The 25,488-nt window shown below is 40.5% G+C and overlaps 1 protein-coding gene across 3 annotated transcripts in view; it reads left to right on the forward strand.

The window, feature by feature from the left end:
- The first annotated feature begins 5,571 nt into the window (after positions 1-5,571).
- OXR1 (oxidation resistance 1) overlaps positions 5,572-25,488 on the forward strand; it is a 282,379-nt gene continuing 262,462 nt past the window's right edge. Inside the window, exon 1 of one of the 3 annotated variants that reach the window (XM_086741158.1) lies at positions 5,572-5,941. The gene's annotated coding sequence lies outside the window, so the exon portion shown is untranslated. Of the gene's footprint in view, positions 5,942-6,476; positions 6,534-6,765; positions 6,875-25,488 lie in introns of those variants that run through there. The other 2 variants (XM_086741159.1, XM_086741157.1) reach the window with 2 other exon arrangements.

The raw sequence follows: 25,488 nt of genomic DNA on the forward strand, positions 1-25,488 counted from the left end.
AGCAGCACTAACAGCATTCTGCTCTTACTGCTGCTCTCCGAGAGACAGACGCTTTCGGCAGCTTCCTGGTGCAGAGAGCTCCGCTTCTTCCCACATTAGAAGTCTCATATTCTCTATTTATTTTGAGTTTTATAATGTCTACTGCAACTTGTATGCCCTGCAATAATTAAATAATAGAAAAGTTACAATTTTCTATTTTACAGGGGCACTGCTTCAGTAATGTTGAAAGAAGGCTGGAACCGATCTATGATTTATTTTATTATTGGAGTACAAAGAAAATCTTTCTGAAGCATTTAATATATTTACATAGTAATACAAGCCTGTGACTGTGTTCATAACACGTTGCTCAATTATTGGTGTCTTTGAAAACAAAGCAAATTAAGCTCATGTATACAAATCTGCATAATGTGTGAAAGTAATACATGAGCTGAATAAGTTTCCTATACACTACTGAGAACAGCACACACGCAAACTTAAAGTAGTGTTTGCCTCCAAGCTCCCAAATGCCTGGCAGAACTCTCAGTCAAAGAAGTCAGGGATGGATATTTAAATTCAAATGTCTAAGGAAAAAAAAAACTTCAAAGCCCACAGAGGGCAGTAATAAGTGGATTACTGCAGACTGACTGGGAAAAAAAGAAAACATTGATTACAGTGTGGAAAATGTCTGAGGGGAATATGGCAAACAAATTTGAAATGCTGAACTTACTCTGAGCAAAAACACATTCTGTATCCTTCCTTATATACGTTAGTATATAAGCTTATTTTCATTCCACATTAATAAGGAATTAATATGAAACTCACAGTTTGAAATTCAGTTATATTTTGAGTTGTTTCTCCTAACAATTCTATTTCTTACATACAAACCTTTTTAAAAGAAAGAATGTAGACTCATCCACTGGGCAACACTTGCATTGCTGTCACTGCGTTTTCTGTGTGGCAATGGCAGGGTGAACCCCCTCTGCTTTGCTCTGATCAAATTCCTCTAACAGGAGGCTGTAAAAAACATGTGCTTTGTCGGTTTTTTCCTCTCATGGACCAAAACCTGCCGACACCGACCGACCTCTTAGCAGCAGAATGGCTATTTGACATGGTTGGGGTAGAAGAATGACTATCAGAAAGAGAATGGATTTCAGAAGGAGCGATATCCAAGGGTTTCAGACACTGGTGTCCACTGGTCATTTCTTCTGGAGGGTATGACAGCAGAGCCCCTCGAGTGGTAAATGGAGCAGACACTCAACAGCAACGATGACCAGTCATCAAGGACTGTGGGATATAGACTCTTCTTTAGAATCTTCTCAATGTCCCTAGCAAGATACTACGTATTCAGGACTTATAGAGAGATAGGATTTTGTCCATTGTGAATTCCAGTGCAGGGAAAGCTATTTATATCAAACCTCCACAGGCCTTTGCCAGTCATGCTTAATGAATATTAATAGTGAAACTGGGATTTTTTATATAACATCCTGGTTTTTCAAATGTAAAGAGGCTTTTTGCTGCATTACCCTTAAATTTTAACTAAGACAGCAGCAGACCATTAGATACCTCACGAGTTAACAGAGATCACGCTTGTGGTTGAAAGCACGGATATGATCCATCCTGGGGATCACACATAGCGTAATTCGCAACAACTGAGTTTATCACAGGTATTATCTAGTCCAGTACACTGTCTCCAGCAGTGACAGAAGGAGATACTGTTTGGAGACACTACAGAAGCCTGAACTTTTTGTAGTCTGTTCACCTAGTACCATCCTGGAATCCACAGCTCTTGGATTCCAGATACTGAAGGAGATTCCCAGCCAGTTACTGTTTATGAATCTGTTGCCTATGGATTTTGCCAATTCTTTTTTGAACCTTCTGATGAGGTCTGTCTCCAGAATCTTCTGGGGTAATACTTTCCAAAATTTAGGTGAATACTTTATTTCATCTGTTTTGCACTTGGAATAGTTACACAGAGTTTAGCCAGTAGTATGGAATTTGGTGAACAATCTTTCTCATACACTTTTAATCTTACCTGCTGACCTCAGCCATGCGCCCCCTCGTGCTTCTTTTCTCCACATTGAAGAGTCCCAGCCTTTTCATTCTCCCCTCACAAGGCAGGTGCTTGCCCATGACAGCTGCCGTTCTCTGTACCTTTTCTAACTCTGTCCTTCAGGGTGGCAGAGAGCAGCAAAGTGCCACCTCCGTCCCGATGACACCTGATGCCTCATTGGCCTTTTTGGTCACTGCTGCACGTGGAACCGAGAACTTCAGAGAATGGTCAACTACGACTCCAAGAGCTCTTTACTGAGTTCTAACTGCCAACTCTGAGTTCAGTTTCATGTAAGCACAATTTAAATTATTTTCTCTAAATGTGCCTCCTTCTCTTTCCCCTTCACTTCAGGGACTGTGTGTAATAGTCGCAGCTGTTCTTTACGGGCACCTCACATTTCTCAATCCCCTATGTCTTATTTCTGGTTCTAACAAAACTTCCTTTGCCTTCTGTTCTGATTCCCTCCAAAGGCAGTCTCCGCAGCAGGGAGATTTATGTGCCTCACATTCCTGCTCCCACGTGCCAGTGTTGTTCCCTGCTTTACTCCCCATACCAGCACGCTATTATGATCCGCATCCTGGGGTTTCCCTGCTTCCAGCTTGTTGGGTTTCTGTGGGAGCTGGTCCCCTTCCAATCCCTGCTCCACACCCATCTCCACAGCAGGAGGCCCTTACATGCTCCTTTTTCTCCACTCCAACCACCTTCCTTGTACTTTTTTTCTATTTTAGTTCTCTGAATTTTCTTGAAGTTCAGTAGACTTATGCTCTCTGCCCCTCACAACTTCTCAAATATTTTTTGTAAACTTTGGAACTAATTAGATGTGGGTTTTGAAAATTATTATACAGATGCATCATAATAATCTGGTTTACATTTTTAATCAGTATTTCATGTCCTAAGTATTTTTCTCTTAATCTTGCAGGTTGGGCTCATTTTCCTCACCTTTCTCTCACAGCTGTTTCTGAAGGAGTTTAATTTCACAGTCAACATAAATCAATGGCGCAGTGCGGGGGTGGGGGGGAATAAAGATATTTTTGCTTAGAGGCCTGAGATTGTATTGAGTAAAAATTAGGATGTCTCTTTGGGCACTATGAAGCTCCAGTCATCTGGGTTTATTTTGTGCTTCTTAACTGTAAGCCAAAAGCAGTGAGCTGGATACTTTCTTCTTGTAAAATTGTTCCTCTTCCCCTGAGCACAGCTGGATACACACTGATCGTGCCAGCCATTCTGCTACTCCGAAGGACACCTCTCATTTGAGCTCCAGCCCCATAGCTGGATTCTCTCTGTGTGTCTCTCCATTCTCCTGTATCTAATAATATGAACTTTGGTTTGGTGTTCTCTCCCAATAGTGTTCCGTTTAAAAGGATATACAAGAAATGGCCACATAAAGGATCATAAACCATGAGGAAACAACCTTTGCCTTTTATTTACATCTTTACTAAAACTTCTGAGTTACATCCCTTGAAAATTAATTTTGTCCTGCACTTTTCACCATAAGCAATTAATTTTTTTTTTTAAACCACCAATGTATTTTTTACCTACCACACAGTAAGATTATGTACTTAACTATATTGTGAAGTTACCTAGGGTAGTGAACTTGAAAGGTAAGGGTGCTGGAATGTAGCCTTGAGTTACAAAAGGAGAGGGTAGAGGAGAGAGAATCTGAACACTGCTATCAGGGAGAAGGGTGAAAATAGTGATGAGAGGAGAAAACTGAGAGGATGGAGGTGAAAGTCTGAGAGCCAGAGCCAGTTGCTGGTATATCACAGCCTCAGATCATCAACAATGTGGAATCATAGGAGATATATTTGAAAAACAAAGATTTTACTAGAGCCTTCTCATGTAATATGGAGACAAAGTTGTAATGTGCTGTGCTATTCATGGAGACCAAAGCTGCATGCCGAGGAATTGATTTTATTCTGCTGTATGACAGGGGCACAGCACATAGCAGACATTTAAATCTTTGTTGCTGTGTAGGAACAAAATGCAACTCTATGGACATTTCTGGTGAGTGAAATTGAAGGAGAAAGGAACAGCAACCAGCTTGAGATGGGTGCCTGTCTTTAAATAATTCACTCGTTTGCAGGGTAGATGCTGCCACAACTTACTTGCTAATGTCCAGTTTGGTAATTTGCATTTGGGTGATGATAGTTTCTTTTGAATGCTGGAATTATAATAACTTGTTATCTTAGGCAATTTTTTTTTAATCATTTCATGCAATTTTCAACAGCATGGCTTGGGTAGGAAAGATCCATATATGTTTATCTCATCTTGTAAAACTAGCTATATTAGACAAGTTCTGAAGAGATTCTTTCTAGACAAAGAGAGATGTGAGAAAGATAATATGGCTATCCCTGCAGAGAATGATAATATAGACTTCGAAAAAATACATGGTTTCTTGGCCATTATTTTTACAGACACATTTGTTCCCGTGATGGGCAGTCTTCTGCACTCCCTAGACAATAATCCCCAGTTGCAAGCTACTCTCCTGAGACTCAGGACATCTTTCAGTTTCCAGATTTATCCAGAGCTGTATGCTGGTGAAGGTGCAAACTGTTCTAGGAAATTCTCCAGAGGCTGCCTACTGTTCCTGCAGAGCCCCAGCTGCAGCTGGAAATACATGAGCCCTGTGTTATCCCAAATCTGAGGCTGCACTCAGAAAACTGTCTTTTCTGTTTCTCCTGCTGTCTGATCCCAAGATCAATAGTGACAGGTGAAAGAATTACATTTTTTTTTCATCAATTTGTACAGTTATGCATGCTGTAGAACTTACAACTTTTTCTAATGAAGAGTGTGAAGGCTGCTGTTAGACACGGACTACAGAACATAGTGCATCTCATGGCTTACAGAGAACACAGAATGAGGAGACAATTAGTGAACATGATTCATTCCCTTTTTAATACTATAATCTTCATGACATCATCTTTTGTTTCTTAAAGTACTGCAGCAGAGCTGTCTACATAATCTTGTCTAATAATCTATCCCATTGTATGTCAGTCTGCGAGGAAAATTGCTTCCTTGCTCTCACTTTGACATTACTGAACGTTTCCTTTCCTGATTATACTCACCTACATGTAACTGAGCATTTTTTTTTCTGCAGTAGTTTTTTTTTCTGAAGGCTGTGTTAGAGTTCAGATTAAGATAAACTTCCAGTGCTGTGCTCTCATGTCTAGTGAAATAAATGAAATTTTTTAAACATGGTAGTCTTGACCGTACTTATTATTGTACACGATGTCATCAGAGCAGCAAGTTATTATTACGTAGATGTTGTTTGATACTCTTTTCTTAGTGAGAACTTATTTAGAATTCATAGTGTGAAGATTTTTTTTGTGCAGCAGAAATTTTCTGTATCTGTAAAAGCAGAATTCAGCAAAACCCCTGAACTCCTGCTAGGGTAATACAATTGTAGGCTTTGCAGTATGTTTATAAATCTAAAACAATGTAGTGTTGTCATGTTTATTCTTACTGGTCTTTTAGGAAGGCACAGCCTTAAGCCACAGCTTAAAAAACACATCAGAAACTCCCGCTCATGAATACTTCGGGGGCTTTAAATTTTTAACCGTTATCTACAGCTCTTAGGTTTGACACACAGCAGCGTCTGTGAAAGGAGAGTGCGATCATGCCACTTCTCTTGCCACGTAGATCTTCCCGCCTAGAAAATCGTATTTAAGGGGTTGTTTTGCAAGCTCTCTGCCTCGGACCTGGCACATCCTCATCTGACTGCTCCGGGCTTCGCTGGAGAGCTAGCGTTGAGTTTGCCTCTCCCCGAGCCTCGTCCGCAAAACCTAAGAGCTCAGAGCGGGATGGAGATGTCTCCTGAGAAACACCGCATGAAAACACCGCTTGGCATCCGCTCCCACACTTTCTAGACCTGACTGCTGAAGCCGCCGCTTCACGGGGTGGCCCGGCCCTGAGGTAACGGCCTGGCCCCGCGCTGGGCTGAAGGGTCCGGCCCCGCGCTGGGGTGAGGGGCCCGGTGCCTGGGGCTGGGGTGAGGGGCGGGCAGAGCCGGGCCGCCGCCCCAGCAGCCGCTCCCAATGGCCCCCGGGAGCCGAGCCGCGTCGCGCGGCTTGCCTGGGCGGGAGCAGCCGCGGACGGGCGCAGCGCGGGGCTCCCCTGCAGAGGCGCGGGCATCGCCCCGGTGTCAGGGCCTCTCCGCGGGGGAGGACCCGGGCGGCGGGAGGTTCCCCGCCGCCTGAGGCTGCGGTGTGCGGACCCAGCTCTGCCCCTTTAAGCTCCAGCTGTTCTCTTCTGCGGCGCCTATTTTTAGCTCATCCTCTTGGTAGCATCCAGCTCTGCCCCCTATTTCTCCGTTGTCCCCCCCACCCCCCCCCGCGGTGGTAGGTTCCGCGCGGCGGCTGCGGGGGGACTGAGCATGTCCGAACCCGCTCGGCAGCGGCCGCCGCGCCGGGGCTGCGCTCGCGCGCCGCGCTCGCAGGGCGGGAAGGAGGGCGCGCGAGCGGGTGCCGCCTGAGGGAGGCGCGTGCCGCCGGCGCCGCTGCCGCCAGTAAGTTTCGCCGCGGGCGCGGGGTCCCCGCCGCGGGGCCGGGCGCGCGGAGGTGGGGAGGGGGCGGCCCGGGGTAGGGGCTCGGAGTTCGGCGCCCCCCACCTCTGCCCCTGGGGACTAGAGTCGGACGGGACGCGCGGCGGGACCGGCTGCCCGTACCCGCTCGGCCGCTTCGCTGCGAGCCCCACCAGGCTCCCGCAACTTCTCGTCTGCTCGCCGCCCCGGGGGGCAGCGGCTCTCCCCGCCTTGCGGGGTCCTGCCGTCTCGGACGCGGGCCGCGGCCTGCCGGCTCGGCTCGGCCACGGCGGGCTGACGCTGCGCGGGTGAGCGCCTCTGCTCCGGTGCGTGTGGGGATCCCGCCGCCGGGAGGTGCGGGGCGGTGCTCGGCTGCGAGCGGGCGGAGGGGAGCGGGAGGCTGCGCTCGCCCCGCGATGCGAAAATACCGAGCGAGGAAGCGCGCGGGCAGTGCCTCCTCGGAATGAGCGAGGCTGCGGTGCCTGAGGGAGTTTCTCCTTGAACGGGGGGACCGCAGGAGAGAAAGCGTGTGCGGAGCGCAGCTGCCGTGACATGTGGTTTTGCTCCCGCCCGTGACAATTCGTTCCGGCGTTCCTTTACTGTAGCAGGGGTACGGTATTTTGACTTACCTGGCAGTAGCGAACAAATGCCAAACTGCGCCCCGAGATTTTTTCCTCTGAAAATGGGATTTTGTTACTCATTTGAAAAAGAAAAAAAAAAAAAAAGACCAAACGCTTATTCCATTTTTGTTCCTTTCACAAGTAAAGTCGGTTTGAACACTGCTTGTTACTGGTATTGGGGAATGTAAACTTCTTCAGGTAGTGTTGACAGCAGCATGGTTTAGTGTATTCCTTTTTCTGTGCTCTGAAATGAGGAAAGGTTTTGGAAACTGCTTCCCTCTTCGGAGGAGGCTCGTTGCTGTTTGCGAAGTCGTATTAAGACAGCTATTTAATTAAAATGATTAAATAATAGGGGAAGGGGAATTTGAGGAGCTTTCTGTGAAATTGAACGTCACTTAGGAAAATTCTGCTGCTTAGGACGTCACTAGTGAAAAGAATTAACTAAGCAAGGGCCAGTAAGGTGCCCTTACTGGACAGTTTGTCTTAATGTTCATTAGACTGTTCTGGTAGGTACCCTCAGTTTAACGACCGGACTTTTGATGCTCTTACAGGCTTGATCATCTTTGCACATGGACTTAGATTTGGTGGAGTACTCGGAGATGAACATTCAGATCAGCCTAAATGTCTGCATGTTAAGCCCCATCAAAATTTAGATGTATTTTAAAGTAGTTAAAGACGCAGAACTTGCCATCCCTACTGTGTATATTCTTGGTGCTGTTAATTACTGTTATTGCACTGAAGCCAGGAAGACTTCTGCGTGATTGTTCCTGCAGCTCTGCAACTCTTCCTATCTCCCAAATGAAACAAAAAGCCCCCAACAAGGCAACCCCTCAAAAATAACAATTGATCTGTGAGTTTCTGAAAGGCAGTCAGTGTGTGTGATTGGGATCTGACTTGTGCATGAATGAGCTGCTGTCCTGTCAGTTCCATTTTTATGAGTATGCAATAATGGGGAAAAAATGAATTCTTGAGTAGGTGCCTTTTGCCTGCTGCACAAGACCATAAGAGAATGCAGCAGGAAAGAACAGCTTGTGTTACCTATGTTGATGACATAATAAAAAATAAAGAGGGAAGTTTTTGTGCATGGCAACCTGCCATTTTTCTCCTGTAACTAGATTTGAGCTGAAGTAATGGCAGGTATGTAAAAAATAAAATTGTTCAAAATATCAGAAGTCGTCAAAGTTTGAGTGTTAAAATGCTTTTTCTTATGCTCTTGGAGTAATAATTTGTTTAATAGGCGGCATTTTTGTTGCATGTTACTGTTATGAAATTTTAATACTTCTCATTATAGTCCCAGAGCTCATACAGATTGATAGAATTATTTCAGCATCCTAAACAGAAGCGTTCTTTGGTAGTCAAAGCACATGCCGATAGAGCATATAAGCATATCCTTAGAATATACGCTGTGGTCCAGTTTCTGTGGAGTCTCAATTGATTCTTCGTTTCTTGTCCAGGTTTGAGCCAGACTACTGGAATTGAGGAAATTATTTTGAGTAGCAGTGGAGTTACATATTAATTGTTTGGGAATGTCTAGTTAGCAGCTGCAGCATTTGCACATACTTACTTTTCCATTCAGGAAGAAGAAAGTAACTCCAATCTTCTTTCTCCATGCATGTCTTCCCTTGAGAACTCTTATTTCTCCATTATTCGCTTAATCTAAGGAAATATCTTCCATTTTTTTCTTTTTTTTAATAAAGTCTGTCGTCTCGCATTATAGGCAATAGTGTATATTAATCCCCTTAAGACTTTGAGGAATAACAGAAGTATGGAAAGAGATGTAAAAATACTTTTTTGAAAAGTTGAATTTAATTTTAGAAAAAAGAAAACAAACCCAAAACCCTATTAATAATGCCCTAGGAAATTTTCATAGGGAAGTGCTGATTCTCTAAGGCTGACAGCTGAAGGCAGTAGTCTAGGACTGTCAGCATTACCTATCAGCTGTTAATTTGCAAGAAGGACTGTTAGCATTTGTTTTTGTTGGTGAGCTGCTGTAACTTATTTATTCTTCACACTTTAGCGAGCTGCTATTGTTTCTTAAGTTATAGCAAAAAAAAAATTACATTAAGCACGTTATTGAAACACATACGGGAGGTGACAACTGTAGAAAAGCAAATAGTTACTGCCTAGAAGCATGGCTGGGTGTCAGGTTAGCGCAAGATCGCTACATTTTCGTGAACAGGTTCCCTCAGGAGATACTGATATGTTAGTTTAGTAGAGCCATTTCCTTAAATTTAGGATGGCTTCCTTGTCAACTGCAGCAGATACTTGTTAAGGTGGAGTGTCCTTCTTTGGTGTGTGAACTGTTGCGATCAGAGGCAGAAGGAGCAGTTTGGGATAGGCAAAGAATTGCACATGCTCCGAAGCTCTTGGGGAAGACCTTCAAGTGTTCAAAAAAGGCACTACTATCTTCATTTCATCGTTTTTTCATTTCGTCGTGTTTTGTGCCAGGAGCAGGTGCTCACGTGATGTACTGCAGCAGTGAGCTGTAAATTACCCTTTTATTCTAGCATCTGCTCCTACCAGTTTTAGTGAAGATTAGATGTAGATACGGAGAAAGTATCTCCTGGATATCTTGTGATATGTTATGGATGTATCATACAGTTTCTAAGACAGGAAGTTACTTGATCTGCAGGTCAAAATCTTTCAGACTGTGCAGAGGCCTCTGTCACCCAGAGAGCTTATCTGTGGCTGCAGCAGTACAATTAGTGAGTTTCTCCTGTACATAAGGTTACTGCCTATCTCTCTCAATTACACGATGAAGCAAGCGATGACCTCCTGCTCCCACTTTCTTACATTGCTCTAGCAGAACAGAGATAGAAGAATTATTTGCTATTTTTTTTTGTTGTTATTCTCCTGCCTGTAATAGGGGATTTGAAGAGGAAGAAAAAATTGAGGGAAAAGAGAAGCAGGGAGGAAAATACGTAGACCTGTGTTAAATCTTCGACAGCTTCAAAGCTGAGAACAAATTGGAGTTTTGGCTCCTTAACTTTTAAATGGCATGAGTATAAAGGACCATTTGACTTCACTTTGTTACTCCTCAGGAATACGCTCAGGTATCTTTATCGTTTGATGCTTGAGAAATCATGCAAGGAGAGGGGAGTTAAACATGGGAGCAAAGGGAAGAGGGACAGCTACCCACAAGCTGGATGCATCTTGTAATGGAGTTCCTAGCAGAGGAACACAGTCCTGATGTCCTGAACACAGCTTATAAACACACTGTTTGTCACAGAACAAAAGCTTGTACCTAATCCAGGGCCAACATAATGTGTTGTCCACGTAACCCGGGGTGGTAACATGGTGAAAAAATGGGATTCTGAGCAGCAGGATCAAGTGTACTGTGGTGTTGTATGCGTGAGTTCCTCCTTGAATAGCCTTGAGGCCACAAAAGGTATACCTCTTTATTTCCTTTGTGCTGGACCCAGTTGTTTTCAGGCTTGGGCTGGTAAGTCTAAGCTGATTTATGTATTTCTGGTAAGCTTTTATGACCCTTCTGTTCCATACGAGGAGGGACCCATTCTACCCCCACCTCCCAAGATTAGGGCTGAAGTAACAAAGTATTTACTGAGCAATAATCAATCAACATTGGAAGCCTGACTGATTTGAAAAGGAGAGCTAAACTTAAAACTTGTGAAGGAACAAGGAGATTCCCTTGACGTTATAAAACCAGAGGGACATGTGCAATGACTTCCCCTGTAATAGAAACTGGCAGACTCTCTTGAGTAAATTCTTGGTTGAATGAGACTTGCCACTTAGGAAAAAAGTTACTCTTAATTTAAACATTTGGAGTGAGCTCCTCTTAACACATGTGAGTGCATCCAAATCCATTGTGAGCTTTCCAGTTATGAATTAGCCTAAGTGTTCGCTATTAATAACTTATTTTTATCTTGGTGTTGTTTTTATTCAACTTCCAGCTGTCAGATCTGACTGTCTGCCTGTTCAAAGAGCTACATATTGTCCAATTTTCTTTTTCTGTGAAAGTGCGTATAGATCGATGAAGACCTCTTAATAAGACTGAGCTCATAAAATATTTTGCCGTTTATGTATTTTCAGGCCTGTTTCATTTTTGAGACTAGTCAGTTACAATTTTTTTCTGTCACTTGGAAGTTACATCTAGTATGTCCTGGATCCAAATGCTTTTCCTGAATGTGCAGTAACTTCACACACAAATAAAATTATTCGGGCAAAAATGTCAGTGCCCTAAAAGGAAGGAGAGGACATAAAGAAATCTAATGGTGAAGGAGGTACAAGTTTTTTAATACTTTGCTATGAAATCTATCGGTGATCTACAGTGAAAAACAAATGAAAGAGGAAATTTTGAACACCTAAGCAGAGCTTAAGCTCATGTTAGCAACAGCAAGGCCGTTTTCTGTGGAAGATGGCAACTTTGTTGGTCTGTAAGGGCTTTAGTCTTTTGAGATCCACTATTACAGTTTACACATTCTTCAGTAGTCAGTGACTAAAGAGTAACGCTTTGAGTCAGCCTGGGACATGCTCCTGGCATCCCCATGAAAGCACAGTGAACATTTGTGCAATCATGGATGTGCAGTGTTTTTTTTACTGAGAATATAAAGCACAGCTGTAGCAGTTCTGTATCAAGCTTGAGATACCTCTGGAACACAAAACGTTGCCTCTTGGTAGTGCAGGTACCTTGTTTGTTCAATGATTCTATTTGTGCACACTTTAGTTTGGGAAGGTATTTTTGCAGCCATCGGGACAGGATACTAGAAATCATCTTGTCTGTCTTCAGTGGGTGATCTCGCCCATTAAAACACCAAATTTGGAGAAGAAAAAATGCTATGTGAACACATAGCATAGCTGCCTAATTGATATGCTTTTTCTTTCTAGACCCTTTATGTATACAATTCCCATTAATTTCACTACGAACTTGAGTTGTAGAGAGAAGAAGAATTGTTGTCTCCTGTGCTCCTTTGTATAAAATACTTTTGAGATGTATAGATGTGAAACAAATTCACAGGTAAAATGTAATTCACTTAAGTATTGCTATGGATAATAAGTATCCACAAACCTTTATATAATATGACGTGCACTTAAAGATAAGACTTTGGTCATATAGCCAGAACTTTTTTCCCCCAAGGCATAACCCAACCAGATTCCATGGAGAACCTTCTGAAATAACAGCGGATACATTATTAGTTATTCCCCACTCTAAACATAGCTGTACAAAAGCTTAGTAATAAATCATCTTCATATTTCATAAATAATACAGAGCATACTAAAATGTTAGTATTTATAGTCACTGCAGTGAAACTGAATTCACTTATGAGGCTTCTTTATATTTCCTTTGTGATTTTTAAATTATTAATACTGTTATATTTCAGAAATTGATATTATATACTGTTGATGTAAACCTAATCTATTCAGTTATCTGAATTTCTGGCAGTTAAATTCCAAGTTGTCTTATGCATTTTGTTGCACTGAAAAGCCAGGACGTCCATGTTGTTGACGCAAGCAAGATGATTGACTGATTAATGATTATCACAGCTTCTCTAGCTTCTGAAAAGAGAAGCTATAACAGCTTTAAAATCCCCTTTAGAGGAGGAAACAGCTCTTATCCAGGACTAGAAACAGCAATAGCAAGGAGAATAGTTGCAACAGGAAACAAAATATGTTTGTTTCTTCTGGCTTTACTTCTAGTTTGGGATCTTATTGTTAGTCTCTATAGGTTTTTAATAATTTTCTCTGGGGTTATGACAATTTTTTTTTTTAATTTTCTTTTTTTTCCCCTAGAGTTGGTATGAACACTAACTGCAGTTAAATGTTATGGCCATAGCACTAATGCTAATTCATTAGTAGTCAAACTCACTTCCGGATAAAACATCAAGCCACTTGTGGTATTTTCTGCTTGAATATTTTTTAAAGGATTACACCGATGTTAAGTGTGGGCTTAAACCACTGAGAGAAGTCCCATTCATACCTTCTGCTGCCATTCCAACAGTGGAATAACTATGTATAAGAAATTATAAGGAAAGTTTTGAAGTGGCACTAACATTTATTAAAGCTTCACTGCTCAATTGATTTTTCTATTTACTATTTCCCAGTGTTTTCCTGTATGTTTTGTATTCCCATGATGAGCTCTCTACAGTGGAGTGTGTGTGTATTTAATTCTTTTAGGGGGCCATCCACAGTCAGCTCTTTTTACAGAATTGAAGTGTGTGTTTTATGTTGATCTTCAAATTAAACTGTTAGTATGGATTATCAAATTTGAGGCTCTGAATAGAAGATTTTTCTTGGGTGTCCCTGCCATAGTAGCTGCTTTATGTACTTTCCTAGTGTAACCTTGCAGTTAGTTTATCCTCAGACTGTACCTGAAGTGTTGAGTGTGAAGCAGTAGCAGCATTGCTGTGCTGCGTTGTATCTGAGAATCTACATCCAGGCACAACTTCCCATTCAAAGCATCCCTGTGTTTAGGGGTCCCAGAGGTCACAACTTAGTTTCTGCTGAGTGCATGTCGAACTTGACTTATCCAGCATTTGCTCTTTGCCATAGACAAGAGCTACAAAAGTGGTGATCGAAAAAAGTGAAATTCTGGATATGTTGTGTTCTTAATATCCTTAAAGCATTGAGGCACTGGGATATGCCTGGAGTTCAGGTAACCTTGTGAGCAAGCATCCTGACTAAAATGCTGAAGCAAAAAGAGCTGTCCTTGGAGCTGGGAACCTGAGAGAGAAGGTCTTGGCTTTGGATTAGGTTAGGACTTGGATGAGCTGCCTGGACAAAAATCTTAGTGTTAGCTGCTATGAAAAGAAGAACTAGGATGACATTGTTGGAGGGTGGCGAGGGTGACAGGATGGGGCTGAGGGAAGATGAGAATGGCGCTGGGCAACCGGGAGGCTGTGGAAGTAGTGGAGTCTGTGAGTTGTGAGGGTATGCCTTTACAGAGTCTGTAAGGAGTCCAAAGTTTCCAACTCTTTCTGTCCTGTTGTAACTCATGCAAGCTTGTTGTTAAGGATATTTTGCCTCATTGCTTTACCTATTCACAACCTCTTACCTCTTCCTCTTACTCATTTTTGTTGACTTGTATAGCTGGCCCTTGTGACACTTAAAATATTAGAGCTGAATCTGCCTGGCTATCCAAAGTAAATGAAGACTTTTCCATTTAACTTCAGTCTCTATACTTCAAGTCTGTATTGGTAAAATGAAGACAATACTAGCTGCACGACATAGCATGATATGAGAACAGAAGTTCATTAATGTTGGCTAAATACTCTGATGCTGTGGTGATGATCACCTTGGAGAGGTACATGAGGAAATTAATACTTCTGACATCCTAGCAGAGCTTGAGTACCATAAGGCCAGGGACTCAATAACCCTGATCAGATTAGACACTGGATACCTTAACTGCTTACTCAGTAGATGGTGTCCTTCCTGTTCTCTGAGTATTGAAGCAGTCTTGGGGGAAAGAAATGCTATGTGAACACATAGCTGAAAACTGTGTAAAGCTGTTTACGCATCCGCTTTGAGAATGTTGTTTAAACATTTAGTGACTTGTGGTTCTTGACTTTGTGAAAATAGCAGCCACAGTACAAGAAAAGGGGTTGGTCCCTACTGAAGTCCTCATGAAACTGTGACCAGCCTTCTGAATTAGGATGTCTTTGAAGGGGAGAAAAGCTCTTTGCAGGGCTAATGTGACCATAGGAGGAGAGATCTGTGTAAAAGTCCACATAATCATTGCTGCATATAAATAGTGGAGAGTAGGTAAACACAGACAGGAGCAAGTGGGACAGAGTTAAGATAGAAGTGGTCTTGGTTTTGGTGAGTGGGGTACTTTTCCTTACACTCTATGAAGTGAGTGGCTTTATGAATCAAAATTTTGCTAATTGTCTGCTGGAAGACTAACATATACATACGGCAGCACCAGCAAAGGTTGCAAAATGGGTGAACCTAGTGATAGTGGCAGTGGATACAGTTGCCCAGGTGGAGAAGCTGTGCATGGCTGGATGGAGCTCGCAGTATTTGGAAGGAGAGTGACGCGGTGATGAAATGTAATCAGAGGCTATCTGCATATCTTGTTTGGCACAGGAACGTGCCACAGTGAACATCAAGTTGTCTAATTGCAGTTCTGTCACCATCTCCTAGTGTTTCTCTTAGCCAGTGTTGCAGTAAGTGTTGAGCACGGCTTAGGTTGTATCTGGAGATCAGGCTTGACCTTACTGCAGCTTTAAAGGGGAGATGTTCAAATATACAGTCATACTGAGAAATCTCCAGAAAAGATAGTCTTACTTCCCCATATGTATTTTCCCCAAATTCCTCTGTTTTCTGTTTTTGCCCAGTTTTCGGGGACCTAAGAGACATGCCCTAAAACTGTAGCACAGGCAGAATACAAACTTGTTACTGCTCTTTCCACTCCCTTTTTATGCCCTCAGTCACTTCTAACCACTTAGGGTTTTCAGACACACCCAAAGGCAAAGGTTTTGTAAGATGATGTGGCAATGGGCAGTAGAAATGAATTCCCAAAAGGAGGAACTGCATGTCATTCCATGTCACCTCCTTTGGGGAACGTAAGAGAGTGCTAGTTGGAGCCCACGGAGCTTTCTGCAGCTGAAATAAATGAAATTTTGAGGAAATCTGAAAGTCAGCATTGATAGGGAAGAAATTGTTTTATGTCCATGAAACATAAAAGATCCATGTCATCTCTTCTAAATTATCATCATACCTTTCTGATTGAATTCTCCTTTGCAGTTATTTTAAGTGTGACTTACTGTGGCAAAAGTACCTTTCTTTTTTTGCTATCTGAGTGAATCCAAGGGGAGAAAGTATAAAAGTTTTTAAAAACTTTTAAAAAAATTACCTGTATTTTACTTCTTCGGAACACTCAATCATATTATAGGTCAGTTTTCTGTTTTTAGTTTTCCAAATGCAAACCTCTAAGTAAACCAGTAGATCCTTAGATAACAGGAGCAGTTGGCTTTAAGTAACTTCCTATGACAAACACAGTTATCTCTTTTTTTTTCAAAGGTCTGCAAATGTTTTAAAGGTGAATTAATTCATGTTTGCCAAAATGAGCCAGATTTGTACATGCGTGATGGCAAAAGCAGTGACCAATATGCTTTAACACATACAAGTTAAGTCACTTCATGTAAGTGCATGGTTATTAGAGGTATTTAAAAGAATAATCTGGAAAAAAGTGAAGAGAATGGCTTTTTAACGGGTAAATGAATATAAATTGTGCCACTCTACAGAAATGCAGACTGAGATGATGTGAAGCAGTGAAGCTGGTATAAGCAGCTTGTAGTTTTCCTGATGCTTGTACCTGACATCTTATACCGCAGTGCTTACACAGCGCACCACGCAAATTTCAGTGCATCAAGCATTTGGTTTCCATGCCAGGATTAAGTTACTTAAGTTTGTTCGGAGTTCTGGACTATTGCAATTTTAAACCACTAGTGTTTTGTCATGTATCCTTGTTTAGGAAGATTCCTATTCCATTTAATAAAAATTGAATTGTGATAAATTAATGATTATGACCATCTCTGAGCTGCAGCACATCTGAAGCCTGTGAATTTGTTTATACTTCAGATACATGTAACCAGTTAACTTGAATGACAGTCTTATTACGTCTTCCAGTCTGTTCTTGGTGCATTGTTAACCATACCTCTCTAGCAGGTAAAGAAAAATAAAATGATAGTATTTTCTCTGAAAAAACTGACCTAATCATCCACTTCTCGATCTTGGGCTAGAAATGCGACATGATTCCTGAAGGACTTCAGAGTATAACCCTCTAAGATGATTTCTTCAAATACACAGCTATTGAGCTGTGCAAGAGCGCTTAGGAGGAATACAAGAAAGTTCTTCATTCGGCTGGTAGATCATCACAGCTAAGACAAGATTACTATCGTATTGTATTGATCACTCCGTAGCCTGTGGCAATTAGATAAGGTTCCTGTTCTTTTTTTAATTGTAATATTTTGTATTACTTTGTTTTGATATTATCTCAACTAGGCTCTTGATGTTAAAGCAAAGGTGGTTGTATAGATCCATAAAATATATATATCACTTTGCATGAACAAAAAGTTTCATTCAGTGCAAATAAGCATTTTCATCTATAAAATGCAATAATGAGTTAATGTATTTGTACAGGTCACGACTCCTAATTATGAATCCCAACAAAGAATGTGAAGTGATCATTTGGCTCAAAACTTCTCCATGTTTGGCCCCACCCTCCCCAGTCCTCTATCTTGCCTCTGCATGCTTTCTTTTTCTTAAATCTCTAGACATTTTGTGTACAGTTTTAGTATTGCTCTTTGGTCACACTTATTTTTACACTTTTTTTTTGTAAAAAATGCTGATGGAAAAAAGTAGTTTGCGAGACCACTAGGAGAATGCTTTTAAAAATTGTGGTAACCTATGAGCCCAGCCACATAAAGCATGGCTTGAATACAGGTGGTTAAAGGTGAGCTACAAGAACAACACTTAATTCCAAGTTTAAGTTAAGGTATTAACTAATAGAGCTTGGGAGAGGAGATTACAGAGACTGAGGCTTAATCTGTTGCGGAGTACTGCTACATTGAAATTCATGCCGAAGCCTGTGGTTTTTTTCCTCCTTGCACAAGTTATCTGTGTTTGGAAGTTCTAGTTCTGATCCTTTGCTACTGACAGATGCTAATGTTAGAAGTCTTTGCTATGAATCAAAGACCAAAACCTAATAAAACTGTACACAGCAATGGTACTTCCTCATTGAACCAAAGAAATTTAACCCTTCCCTTAAAAAGCTACTTCAGCAGGGTCTAGAGTCTTATTACAGAGCCATGGGAGACGGACTTTGACTGACTGATTTTATTTTAACATATGGAAAATGCTGGATAATTTTCCTTTAATCAGCTCTACAAATCAACAGGTGGTGAAAGATCGGTTCTTCCCATGTGATGGAGAAGGGTCAGATAGTGTATTGCTAACAGCTTTGGGCCATGTGTGGAGAATATTCCTGCCTTCTGTTCATCAACAGGGAAGCAAACATTACATGTTTGTATTTATATTTAATAAAATGAAGGCCATATGTATTTTTTGTCCTCTGCCTTCTGGCTAATTGGTAATGTGGAACTAAGCTGCAATGGACTGGACATGCATGCTACTGAGAGTACAAATTTGTATTTTTTTTTCTTAATTAGTTTTAAAAGAACGCAAGGCTTTTTCTGGTGCAGCACCACTGATTTTATGATATTTTGTTCCTGTGGTTGGTTCCTAAACACTGTTCACCGCAGTGGATGGAATGGGTGCAAATGTATTGCTGTGTGTGGAGCAGTCAGAGGACACCGGAAGAGAGAACTGGCTCTGTAATATGCAAATCCTTGAGTACTTATGCAAATCCTTGAGTACTTTAATTGTAGGGTAGAGAGAAACAAATATCTCGTGTTTGTTCCTTGCAGGATGTTAAGCCTGATGTGGGGAGAAAAGTAACTTGCATAAATGAAGTTTTTAAACGATAGTATTTTGTGTTACTCCTTTGTTTTGCAGATTTTAAGTAGCTGTACTGTGCTTGCCAGTAAAATAAATAGGTTACAGGAACAGAGCAAAAATCTCTGTAATTCTCTTCCAATTAATTTAATTCCTGCTAAAATCCTGTTTATGTTTGGAAAGGAATGACTTTGAAACATTGCAGTTCACAGTTCAAATCTTTTGGCTGATATTGGCTCATTTACTGAGTGACCTGAATAAAAATAATGAGTAGACAGTAGAATCTCTTGTTGTTGAATTGCTCATTGTCTTTTTAAGGTGTTATTTTTTTATTTCCCTATGTTTGTTATAAGAAGGATAAATTTAGTATTGTGGAGACAATAACATTTCCAATTCCATGGCCATAGTTCTTACTTAATGCTGTCAGTGCATCATTTTTATCGATGCTCTGCATAATGTGTCAGCATGGGCCAGATTTTCCTCTGTGACTCAGAAGCTGTTGTAATTACATTGGTGCAGGCAGCTGCATCTCTTACTTATGAGGCTGTAGTAGTGGTAGTGAGTTTCTTTTATGTGAATGGAGAATTTGTCAGCCTGCACCAACATCATATAAATAACCTCTGACAAGCGTTGCAATTTTACTTCAGTTACATGATAGTGTTCTGTTTCTGTTAGAGGGCTCTGTTCTCAAGCATCCCCATACGTGCTTGCATTCGCAGTGTGCTGAAGGTAATCTGTGCCCTTGTATATTCTGTTGGGATAGTGGTGAAGTTATCGTTTGGGTAAGAAAGAACATACTCTTTCTCTCTCACTCCTCTTATGCCGTGAATTGCTTTGCAGGTGCCACAGTTGAATATTGCTTGGAAAAAATGCCTAATGTGGACAGTGTGATTATGTGGAAGCTGCTTGTAATGGTCGTGGTGTAATACCTGAAACAGAGTAGAGGAAATTACTTATGCACAAATGTGGAAAGCTTGAATTATTCATCAGATAATGGTGAAATAATGCATCCTGCATCCTGCCAGGTAGAAACCCAAGTGACTTTAACTGTAGTTCAACAAAGCAGTATGGGTTTTTAAAAAGCATATATATGGGGTTAATTATTATGCTGTGTCAATTTTACTCAAATTAAGAGAAAGGAAGCAGTATGATTTTTATATTAATGGGATGCACAAAGCCAAACTATGACAACACTCCTGTTAGGCATTTGAGAGGCACAAGAACGCATCTGAATTGCCTGTTTCCCGTGTGCTGCCTGTACCTCTCCAGTTCTATGTGGAGATCAAAGTTAAGAAGAGTAATAAGATAAGCCCCTTCTGGCTAAAAAAAGAACAATGGTGCTAAGCTTGAGGATAAAGCACGTGTAGGCTCTCCTTTGGGCTTCCTCCTGGAACTGCAAGAGTACATAAAAACGCCTTTCCTCCTCAGCTAATGCGATCTCAGGGATTCCCGTGCTGGTCACCTCCTGGTCAACCTGCTGAGAAAGCCTCCTAAAGCAGGCAGGTTTCCGACACTCATTCAGTGATCTGTCAAAAGTTTCGTACTGAAGGGTTCTAAAGCTGCTATTTAAGTGGAAAAGGACAAGTAGGAAATAAGCGATGTCTTTGTTCAATCCTCATTTCAGTTCCTTGTAATCCTAAAAGTCAGACTTCTAAACAGTCAACTGAATGTTCAGTGTCATTTTAGTAGCACTTGAGCAAGCCGCACTGTTTTTATTGTTATCATTATATATAGAGTTGAATTTAATAATAAAAAATAAGGAATTGCTTAATCTTTTTTGATGTTTTTCATATAGAAATACAATTATTTTAATTTCCATATTAGTAATGATTTGCAAGAAAAAAAAAGAATTTAGGACATTGAGGCAAATAAACACATGTTTCTTGGGGAAAAAAAAAAGTGAGGAAAAATGTTAAACCAACTCTAAGTTTTAATTAGAAAAAGATTAACTGTATAATTGACCTTATTAGCAAAGACATAATTAGGTCCAATTTTCTTTTTCTATATTGTAGTTGAAATGTCCCATGTGAGGATTTATAGACCTTAAAACTCTGCAAATGGAGGCTTGAATACACACACCGTATGTTTCACCTCTTCCTTCCTGTTGATTTTAGGGTATTATCAACACTCACAAAGAGACAATCACAGATCCATCTTAAAATTGAAGTACTTGCCATTTTCATTATGTTTTCCCATGAGGTTTCTCTTTCTGAGATCTGTCTTTTCAATTACCATTTGCTATCATTCTTGCACTTTAATTTTATAATGCAAATGCCTCTGAATCCATCAAAGTTTATTTCAGTCCCTTCTCTGTTTCTGTGCTGTTTTCAGCCCCAAGTAGCTCTTAAGGATTGTTCTCAAAAAAGATGATTGGTGAAGTATAGTGAGATTCAGAAAGCAATAGTAAGAGTTTATATTTTCAAGCTTTTCTGAAAAACCAAACGAGTTAGACCATTTCTCTTTTGAATTTTTAGTGGAATTAAAGCTTCACCAGATAAGAAACCAGGGCTTTAGGAAAATTTAAGTATCATGGCATAAATTATCTTCAAAATAAGAAAAACCTGGTATTGATAGTATCCATAGTGATAAAAACAAAACATAACGGCTTAAGAGTACCTGTGATGCTTCTAGCTCCTGTCTTATGTCTAGATATGTAATTGGCCAGGAAACAAATATCACAAGAAAAGATTCATGTTGTTGGCTGCCCTCTTGCCAAAGCAGCATAGAGTGTTTGTGCTGATACTTTTTTTTTTTTTGCGATTATGGATCTTGGGGATGAAGCTGTTCCTAAGTGGAATTGAATTGCCTCATTGTTATGCTTGGTTTTCTACAATGCTAAATTCCTGCTGATTTTTGGAAGTTCAAAAATACTTTGACCTTTCCTGAAGCCAGTAAGAGCTGTATGTGCTTAGGACTGTTGAAGTCAGACAGAAAGCTGCATGCCAGGGCAAAGTATACACAAGGCCTGATCTCTCAAGGCTCCGTTGTGTAACTGCTGTGTTAGCTAGCTCATAGCTAACTCTGCTCTTGAATTGCCTTATGAAGGTGTCTGTGTGTCTTTCTGTCCCTGGATGAGAAGTAGCTACTTGACATACTACTTTATTTTCTTAAAATCGGCCGTTGCAAATACTCTGTGTCTTAATTTTTCAGTCTAATTTTGACATTGGCAACTTTTGTTTTCATGTTTTGGAAGCAGCAGTACAGGTAACTAAATTCTGTTACTGTTACTTCTGTTTATGTACATGCTATAGGGAAATTAAAAGCAATGAGTCATTCTTAGGTGTTTGGCCACAAAATTGGTAGATGTTAGAAGCATGCTAACAAGCTGAGTATTTCTCCAATGAGACATTTTATATTGATCTTTTTTGAATTGATGAATTTAATTTCTCCAGTTGCGGTCTTGAATTTCCTGACTTCCTAAATGTGAATCTTACGCCTTCCTTTTGAAAGTGCTGAAGTTCTTACTCAATTAATTAATTGTCAGTGTGGTTCATATTTTTTCTACAGTATCTCTTAATTTGACAAAGTAAACTTGCATTCTGTTTCATTGCTGAAGTGGTGAATTTTAATTGGCTTTATAGTTTAATTTCATGTTGAGAGTGACTTTGACATCATTTTTATAAGTCAAGAAGCTACGTCCTGTGAAACTGGTCTGCTTTTTCTCTTGGAGTGAAGCAAATATCTGTGTACAGGATAAGTGCTGAACTGATTTTACAGGCTTTTGTTAGGAAGTTCAGTAGGGTTTTCTGATCCAGCTCTAGCCTTGTGATACCACATTTCCTTAAGAGTTCTGTAGTCTGTTTTTCAGTGGATGGGCTGATGTTGCTGTCTTGAGTCCTTCCTCATACCATGTCCTTCCAAGTGCTTAGGATGAAGAATGTTTTAGGAGGAGCAAGTATTTAGGGTGATTAGTGCAGCTTTTAGTGTTCTGTTCATCTCTGTGCTTCTTCCTCTGTTCAGATTTGAGTGGGTATAATTTTGGCTGCAAGATTTCATGCTACTTGTTATTCATTAGGTTGAAAACTCCATCTGGAGAAGGTATTAATCCAAAATGTTATTCTGGTGCAGCGTGTTTTGAAGTTGTTTGTTTTAGAGTGGGACCAGATTGACCAGTGGTATGTTAAATAGACCGACTTCTTTGGAAATCTTTTTTAGTATATTTGGCTATGACCATATACCTCCACAGTGTTTTGTGTCCTGCTTGATATGTACTGTGCCTTGAGCATGTCTGTGACTTTGGCTCTCTCTCAAAATGTTTATCTTCAGTCGATTCATCTGTTCTCTTAACATTTTCTTTTATAAGGTCTAATAAAAAAATTACTTTGACCTAGATTTCTTGCAAATTCTTTAGATGCTATTGCACACATTACTTGCAAATTATAGTTTAATGTGAATGGGAAGGTTTAATTTTATTCTTTTTAAATTGCAGTTTAACTGTCAGATGAAGTATTGTGTCACTTTTCCATATATAGAGTTTGAAAGTAGGTAACTTAATGTCAGCCTTCTGTGTGCAATGTTTTCCAATATTTAAAATTCCTGTCATAAAACAGAGGATCAGTGTGAACCATTCTTGGAGGGAGCAGTTTTTTCTGCTGTTGCTAGATTAGTCTTGAGACCTTGTTTCTAATTAACAAAAAAAGCCCAGCGGTGTAACTTCATATGGGGAATAAAAATAGGGAAAAATGCATGGTTGAGATAAGGCAAAAAGAGAAGTTCCTCAGCAGCATCTTAGAGACAGTTTAATGAGTTGCAGTTTTTAATTTTAAATTTTGTTTTTGTTTGTAAAGTGTTTAGAAAAAAGAAAAGATAAGGTGAGACTATTTTTTGCAGAAAGAATCTTCTTATTCCTCGCCTTTCCCTGCAGTTGGCTGCTGCAAAATACAACAGCAAGGGCAGACATATAGAAGTGAATGAAAAATATAGTGGTTATAAAGATAAGCCTAATCAGAGACAAAATCTGATACTCAGTAGACTCCATGAGAGACTTGTCCTTCTTCCTCCCAGTCTCGTGGGAGATGATCCAGTGTGCTCCTGCTGTGCCTTCTATTTTTAGGAGTTTGTCCACTCCCCTCCCCTCGACTTTGGGAGACTGTGATGCCTGGCAGGGGTGCCTGCTGGCAGGTGCCTCTAGAAGACGTAAACCCAGAGCATGCTTCTGCCACCATGGCTGCAGGTTGCATGCAGGTGCTGTTGCTTGCAATCTGGGCCATTTTGCTCTCCTGTAACTCATCTCAAGTTCTGTTTATGTTTAAATACTGAGTGTCTCATTTCTCTCATCTTCTGCCCCCTTAATTTTGATCTTAGTGAAAGGAAGGATGTCAGTTCTGTACACCGTATTCAGAGCTGGGAAAAAGAGCTTTCGCTGCAAAATGGGGGTCCTGATGAAGGCAAATATGCTTCCAAATAGTAGTTACTGCTTCACAAAAGGGCAGGCCCGCTGTAATACCCTGCAGTAGGGTGACAGACGGGGCAATCCAGGCAATCAGCTTGTCTCACTACAATTTGCTACGTAGTCCTGGACCACTTAAAATGAAAATCATGATAAAACCTTGTAAATGGGGTATGTCCCCTGCTAAATTTAAGCATTTAAACGTAGAAGTTCTGTTCAGTTCATTCATTGCTGGACAAAGGGTTTTTAATTCTGGTTTGTGTACATACAAGTGCTGCAGGTATAAGTTTTTGAAAAAAGGTAGTAACAATCTTTTCAGCCTTTTGAAATCCATTTTGCCAATAAATGAGACTGCAATTGATGCAGCCTCATAGGGGAGTTGTGATTTCTATTGAGTTTGTTTGGCAATATTGTACACATTTTACTGTGAATTCAGGAAATAGGCAGAGACCTCTTACTGAAATTTCCAGTGTTGAAAACAGAGAGCAGTTTGTATTCTTTCGATGGGAGGTTCTTTAGCTGTGCCAGAATGACAAACAGAAACTCCACGTTAATCTGACTTAGTAAGGAGCTTTCAGGATCGCAAGTTAGCAGATTCATAATCTGACTGTTTGTAAACAGATAATGGTTGTTGACCTTGTTCATTGTGAATGTGCTTCATCACCATAGCTTTAGAAGAGTATAATGCATTTTCCCCATTACTTAAATTGCACAAATAAAAATGGAAGCCAGATATTTCTGCCGTATATTTCTCAAATAACTGCATTATCCCAAAGTTGAAGACCTAGTGCTGTTTTCATGTTCTTATGCAATGCTTTTAATCCTCAGTGATCAACATCCTTCTTTAAGAATTACAGCATCCAGTTTTTCTCTCCTATTATTTTTACGGGCACACAGTACTCACACACTCGTGCTGCTTAGAAGCCACTGTGTGAAATAAATTGATTAATAACAAGCTGTATTTAAGGGTTCCCCTGCTGGGCCTGTTGTCTCTTTCTGTTACTTTCTATTCTTGTTTTTATTATGCAAAATAAATTGTGTTCATCATTTAGCTGACTAAGAAAAGATGAACACGAAACTCTTAAATTCTACCTCTTTAAAGTGCTAAATGCTAATTGGATTTCTCATTAGAAACTGTCTTGAGAGGCAATATGACTATAGTATAATTACTTGAAAGCAAAACATCTGCAAGACTGAAGCAACATCAAGTAGATTTGTTTTCTGATAAAGTACTTGAAAAGAATTAAAATGATTAATATTTTACATGCCACAGCAATAATATTTTTTTCAGTCCAGTGGCTTTTATCTTCCATTTCTCACACAGAAGGCACCAAACAGAAGTTGCGTGGTAGGAATATCTGAGACTTCTCATGCTTGGAAGTTCACTTGCATGCCTTTTTCTTTCTGAGATTAAGCTGACCAAAAAAGTGACAGATTGGGTAATACAGTTCCCTTTTTTTTTTTTTTTTTTTTTAGAAAATAGGACCAGATTTCACAGACTACACCTTTTTGCATTTTT

This window comes from Chlamydotis macqueenii, chromosome 2, assembly GCF_036417535.1.
Source record: "Chlamydotis macqueenii isolate bChlMac1 chromosome 2, bChlMac1.mat, whole genome shotgun sequence".
NCBI classification, from domain to species: domain Eukaryota; kingdom Metazoa; phylum Chordata; class Aves; order Otidiformes; family Otididae; genus Chlamydotis; species Chlamydotis macqueenii.